The sequence below is a fragment of the Sapajus apella genome, unplaced genomic scaffold (assembly GCF_009761245.1).
Source record: "Sapajus apella isolate SASKATOON/1434 unplaced genomic scaffold, GSC_monkey_1.0 scaffold126, whole genome shotgun sequence".
Classification (NCBI taxonomy): Eukaryota; Metazoa; Chordata; class Mammalia; order Primates; family Cebidae; genus Sapajus; species Sapajus apella.
In genome coordinates, this window is record NW_022437066.1 from 3337872 (window position 1) to 3344986 (window position 7115).

The following is a 7115-nucleotide window of genomic DNA, read 5'->3' on the forward strand; positions in this document are numbered from 1 at the left end:
GAGCTTCTGGAATGTCCTGGTGGCTTCTGGAACATCTACAAGTCCCCGTGTGCATAGAGGCTGCAAGAGGCAGATGGGGTGACTGCTGGATTGTCCCATTTCTTCTTGCAAAAGCTGAAGATTTTTTTTTTTCTGTTCTGAAGAAAGAATCTCAGAGAATGTGAATGCCCACACATCAAGTAGAGCGGAAGCTCACTATATTCTTCCTACATTGCAGTGGGGGTCTGCAGACAGCCTGAGAGATCCATGAACAAACCCTCACATGTCAGTTCTGGCCAGTCACGTGACCTTGGACAATTTACTTATGCCCTCTGAACGTCAGCTCCTCCTCCCTGGACTTTGAGGAGGATGAAGGGGGACAAGTCACACTGCGTCTCCTGTGTGGGGCACGGAGCAGCTCTGGAATCTCTGCTGTCAAATCTTTGCCAGCTCAGCCATTCTGCAACACAGTGTGCAATGTGCTTAGCCATTGGCCAGATGTGGTTACCTAAATATTCATTTAAAAGTTATTAAAATTAGGCCAGGCACGGTGGCTCACACCTGTAATCCCAGCACTTTGGGAGGCCGAGGCGGGCAAATCACGAGGTCAAGAGGTCGAGACCATCCTGGCCGACATGGAGAAACCCCGTCTCTACTAAAAATACAAAAATTAGCCGAGCATGGTGGCGTGCACCTGTAGTCCTGCCTACTTGGGAGGCTGAGGCAGGAGAACCGCCTGAACCCGGGAGATGGAAGTTGTAGTGAGTCAAGATGATGCCACTGTACTCCAGCCTGGGCAACAGAGCAAGACTCCGTCTCAAAAAAAAGTTATTAAAATTAAATGACATTTAAATTCAGTTTCTCCATCACACGAGCTGCATTTCCAGTGCCAATGGCCACATGTGCGGAGTGGTTACCAGCCGCCCGGCACACACGTAGGACCTTTCCCTTGGTGCAGAGTTCAGTTGGACCTTGATGGCATCGGTCTGGAAGCTTTGGGACCCATAGTCAGCTGGGACACCAGCCAAAAGTACAGACCCCTGCACTGCCCTCTACAGATTCTACGCAGTGGAGTCCGGGGCGTGGTCGCCAGAGTGCCAGGACCAGACGCGGAGCCACGCCCACCGTGCTGACAGCTGCCCCAACTGAGTGGCACACAGACCTGGGAGGCTCAGCAACCTGCTGAGGCCCCGCAGCCCATGGCGCGGTGTCGGGGGCCGGGGCGTGTGCTTCCCTTATGAGCAGCCCCGGTCCCCATGCCTCCTGGGGGACAGGGACTCACACCCTCAACTCCTTGGTCTCCCCTAATTACAACGTGCTGCATTCTGGGCACACAGCATGGTAAGGCTGGGCGTTTCCATGTGAAGCCCAGTGGCGCCAGAACACGGACCTGTCGGAGCCCGTGTGCTATTCAGTCCACCGAAAACCTTCCTCGGCCCTCCAGAACATCTGAATGGAAATGACTTCCAAATGGAAGGAGTCGGCGAGGGAGCCAAGGGCCCATTTCTTGCAGATGAATCATGTATGGCTGGCTCCAGCCAGGCCCCGGGTTTCTACACGACTCATGCTTGTTTCTGTTCATTCAGAGCCGCCGTCAGCTCTGGATTCACTTGAGTTCTGGAAAATTCATCAGGGCGGCCCAGAGGAGGCTCTGAATGCGCGTCTGTTGGGCCATGCGGTCGCCATGGCCCTTCTGCCACCTGTAGAGTCTCTTCCCACAGCCCTGCTCACCCTCCCAGGCCACTACTGCCAAAGAACTTTCCAGTTAACTCAGGCCCAAGGCGGTCTGCAGCAAGCAGATGCTACACCAAAACCATGACTCTGTGTCCCCATTCAGTCACCAGATCTCCGTAGAGCACCAGCTCTGGCCAGCTTGGCCACCAGCACTGCAGTGACAAAGGGGACAAAGCACAGCTCCTGACTTTGCAGAGCTCCAGTTTGGTGGCAGCGACACCCTTGTCGGCCCTGTCTAAAGCCCATACAAAGCGGTGCGCGTGCCAGGGAGGCAGCAACAAATCCTGTGGGAGCAAGAGGAAGGCAGGAAGGAGAAGAAGAGGAGTCAGGGGGAGGGGCAGAGAGGAGGGAAAAAGAGGAGGGAAAGAGAAGAGGAAGGCAGGGAGAGAGGAGAGGAGGGAAAGAGAAGAGGAGGAGGAGGGAAGGGAGGAAGGAAGGAGGCAGGGAAGGAGGCAGGGAAGGAGGCAGGGAGGAAGGTAGCGGGAGAGAGGGGGAAGAAGGGACAAAAAAGGAAGGAGGAAGGGAAGGAGAGAAGGAGGAAGAGGAGGATGGAGAGGAGGAAGGAATGATGGAAAGCAGGGGGAGAAGGAGGGAGGGCAGGAAAAGAGGGAGGAAAGAGAGAGAACTTTGTGGAGGAAGAAGCACCTGTGCCACATGAGAGCTAGCAGGATTGAAGGGTGCCTGGAAGTTCGAACTTTGATTGATTAAAGCACAGGAGCCCGTTCCAGGGAGTCGCCCCTCCCCGGGGGTTGTGTGCGGGTCATGGGAGGCTGGAGAGCATGGAAGGCCATGCCGGGCAGCTGGGCTGCTCATCACCAAGGGCCCTGTCTGCCGTCACTGCTGTGATTTTGTCTGGAACGTGGATTAAAAGCTCACGTCAGCTGTGTCCGTGTAGCCCCCGCTCCTCAAGGTGGGGTGTGGAGCCTGGCACATGGGTGCCCCGAGGGGTGCCCCAAAAGGCTCAGGACTTTCAGACCCACGCAGAACTGCCTGTGAATGCAGCTGAACACGCGCAGTCCAGGTGCCTACATGCGGCCAGCCAGCCGTGGGCAGCTCTCCTCCTGGCTGTACATCAATCCCGCCGCGTTCGGCTGCGCCGCCCGCATCTCTGCAGCAGCTCTGCCCCAATGACTCACACACAGGCGAAAATCGTGTTTCGTGTGTGTGTGTGTGTGTGTGTGTGACAGAGTCTCACTCTGTCACCCAGGCTGAAGTGCAGTGGCACAATCTCAGCTCACTGCAACCTGTGTCTCCTGGGTTCAACAGGTTCTTCTGCATCAGCCTCCCAAGTAGCTGGGACTACAGGTGTGCACCACCATACCCAGTTAATTTCTGTATTTTAGTAGAGATGGGGTTCCACCATGTTGGCCAGGCTGGTCTCAAACTCCTGACCTCATGATCCACCCACCTTGGCCCCCCAAAGTGCTGGGATTACAGGCGTGAGCCACCTCGCCCGGCCGAGAATCGTGTTTCTTCAGAGCGGGGCTGCTCAACCTTAGCTCGACTGGCGTTTGGAGCCAAGTCATGTTCTGTCGTGGGAGCTGCCCTGTGCCTGGCAGGGTGTGGAGCAGCACCCCTGGCCTCTGCCCACAAGACTCAGGTAGGCGGTCTGCAGCCCCAAGACACCCCTTCACATGACTGCAAGGAGATGCCACACCAAGCCATACAAAAGCATCCCCAGACATGGCCACATGGCCCCTGGGGGACAAAATGGCCCTTGATTGAGAACCATGAACTTGCATGGATCTGGGGGGGTCCTAGACTACACCTCCCAGCAGCCTCAGGGGATGCCCCACACCGGCCCCTTCCCGAGGGAGGATGGCCCTCACTCTCAGCAGATGCTCATAGAGAACCCACACCCTTAAAGGTTCAGACCCTTGATCTGGAAATATCAGAAACTTTCTCTGTAATGGGCCAGCCAGGACTTACTTTAGCCAACAGGCACAGACGTTGGGGCGGATTTGGCTGGTGGCCTCTGTGGTAGCCCAAGCCTCTCCTTCTGCCCATGCACCAGCGGGACCGTCAGAGACATGAGCCGTAAGCGGTACCCTTGACGGGTGTCCCGCCGCCCCACCCCTGCACTTGCAGCCTGCCGCCCCCTCCCACCTTGGGTCACACACCCAGAGCCTGGAAGGGGTCAGCCCGGTCGGCCTCTGACCTGGGGCACGCTTGAAGTTCTGGATCTCTTCCTGGCCGGGGTGAGGAGTGTCTGGTGAGGAGGGGAAAGAGGTGGACGTTAGCAGGAAAGAGCTGGATTAATCCCTGCCCTGAGTTAATTCCCCACTAGCGGAAAGCCATCAGAATGTGACAACAGAGTCAGGAAAAGCCCAGGGCAGGTGGCTTATCAGAACCTGGCCCCTCCACAGATCTGGCAGGAAGAAAGAGAACGCCATTGTCAGGGTCACGGGGTCCTCCAGAGCCGGTCTCAGCAGCTGTGTGGTCAGCCCCAACATACACGGCTGGTCCGGGACACCCTCTCCCCGAAAGGAGTCCACCCCAGGGACCAGGCCGCCCTATTTATAGCTCTGTCTGAACCTTCTCAAGATGGCAATTTCATGCTCATCCATAAATCTCTCCTTCCAAACGGGTACTTGTAGGTCAGTGGAGACGAGGCCAAGAACCAAAATTGCTGGACTCCACATCGGGTTGCTGAGGCAGAGACACAATTAGGATCCCAGCAAGGCGGTGGCCCGGGCTTTGTCAGAGGGCAGGACACGTCGGCTGTGGGCAAGGGTGGGGCCTGGCGGTCGTGTGGGTTAGCAGGGCACGGCCAGCCTCGGGAGCACGTGGGGGCAGCCTCCTCAAGCTCAGGAGGCCAGTCGCAGGCACTTGAGTGGAGGCTGGACGTCCTGGCCCAGCCCCTCTGTGTGTGATTCTCTCTGGGCAAGGACCAGGCGCAGACCCCTGATGTGCCACAGTTCCGCAGCCACACACTCGCCCCGAGGTGCACACCGGGGCCTGTTCTGGATCCTCGCAGCACTGTGGCCATACAGAGGCGTGAGGCCTCTCACCCAGCATCCCATCAGGCTAAAAGCTGGACCTGCGCTGAAGACACAGCCAGTACTCCCAACATGGGTCATCCCAGAGGAGCCTGGGGGCAATGGGAACCCAGGCCAGGCACCAGGTGTCATTGCAGCCTGGACCAGAGGCTGGCCTGGTACCTCCCAGCGGCTAGCTGGCCAGACGGCCCTGGGAATGTCCATCGGCTCCTCTGGGCCCCAGTTCCCCCAATCATAAACCGGGCATTGGACTAGATGGGCCTGGCTCTCAAGCACAGTGTCGCCAGCCAATCCTGCACCGGCCCTTCTCCCATCGGCCCACAGAGCTGGAAAGGTATGATCCTGAGGAAGCTGACGGCACAGGGGCAGCGGTGGGGCTTAGGCTCAGACAACACCAGGCTCAAGCCCCAGCTTCCATCTCATCACCAACGTGTCCTTCCTGAGTCTGCAAATGCAGGAGGCCCCAGACCTCGGCGGAAGCAATCCAGGCTCCCGCTGGCCACGCACTGAAGGTCCCACGGGCAGGCACGCGACTGCTGAGTGCCACGGACCCCATCTCCGGCTCTGCCTCCTCTTAGCGTCCTCTCTTCTCCCCTGGAAAGGATTAGAGCCGGGTCTGGCCTTCGTGAAGCAGTGCTTCTTCTAATCCTGGCAAGGTCAGAGGCAGAAAGCGCAATGTCATGGTCTGTCTCTCCAGATGGCGTGTTCCCTCCACCCCCACACACCAAGGGCTTCAGGCAGGAAGCTGCTGTTCACAGGTAGGGGACCCTCATCTGAGCAACATGAGGGGAGACCACCCTGAGACCCCCACCAGCTGGGAGACTCAGGATGTGGGCGTGTCCCATCCAAGACCCAAGTTCCTGTGATGAATAGAAATGGTCACCACACATGGGCATGGGGGCAAGGTGTGAGCTGTCACCACCAAGTCCCTCTATGGCCTCCGGGACCCCATCCTCTCAGCACCTGAGCTTCAGCCTGGAACTCACGTCCTCATCCTCTCTGACCCTGGTGTAAGCCTGTCACAGAGCCTCTGCCAGTCTTCATGGGTCTTTACTCCTGTAGTTTACTGGGCTGGTCGTGTACCTTGGGGATTCCAAGATGGCACCGTGCAGCCCCCACCTTCGAGGAGCCCTGAGTCTGGTTGAGGAGAGAGATGTGAGAACGGATCATGAGAACCCACCAGGGTGGGGAAGAGCTCCATGGGAACAGGGGCTGGGTTAGGACCCACCCCGAGGCTGTCTGGAGCGCCGGCGCAGTCCCACGCCACAATCCTCAAGTGCGGGTGGAAAGAACAGACCCCTTGGTGGGGTAGGGCGTGAGACACAGCCTGGCTGGAGACCACAGCCCACCCCTGCCCTGGGGTAAATGTCCACATGGAGGAGCAGGCATAGAAGCTGGGGCACAGGGCCAGCCTCTCACCCAAGATCGCTGCCTCCTCAGGCCACACTGGTTTGCCCCACACCCTTCTCTAGGAAGCTGGGCTGCCCTTCCAGGAATGAGAACCCACCCCTCCTGCCCCATCTGACCCCCCACTTCCCTCAGCAAAGCAGCCAGGGCCCTCCCCTCTGCTTGACTGCCCCACGCTGTCACTTTGAACAAGGTGGGCAATGAACGTGGTCCCTGTGTGGGCCTCCCGTGGCCTCACGTCCAGGTCACCAGAGAGGGAACCAGCAGGCAAGACACGTCCCCAAGTCCCGCAGAAGGGAAGTGAATGAGCCTTAGACAAACACATGCTGATGGGTCTTAGGAAATGGAAAAGATCAAATCCTTTCTCTGGGAAGAGAACCAAGAGAGAAGATAGAGGAAGCCAAGGGGGTTCCGGCCCGGCCTGTGGGCTCCGGCGCAGATGGTCCGAGCATCAGGCGGAGAAGCCAGCCTTGGCATCCATGCGTGTGGAAACCCACACGTGCAGGCTGCACGAAGCTCATAAAGGCGGCCAGGTCTGGAGCTGGAACATGGAGCAGGAAATGGCCTGAGTGAGCAGGCGGGAAGAGACACTCCCAGGCAGCCCCACAGCCCCGCTTCTCCCAGGGTCCCCGTCTGTCTGGGCTCCCAAGAGCCAACAGCCAGAAGCTGCAGATGAGCTCCCTGGAAGAAAGGAGGCTGGACACACAGGCCACGGACGGGGTCTGGAATTCCAAAGGCGGTGTAGTGGTGGGAGGGAGGGGGTTGGGATGTCACACTCAGTGGAAGGGGGTTGGAATGTCACACTCAGTGGAGGGGGTTGGGATGTCACACTCAGTGGAGGGGGTTGGAATGTCACACTCAGTGGGGGGGGTTGGGATGTCACACTCAGTGGAGGGGGTTGGAATGTCACACTCAGTGGGGAGGGTTGGGTTGTCACACTCAGTGGGGAGGGTTGGGATGTCACACTCAGTGGAGGGGGTTGGGATGTCACACTCA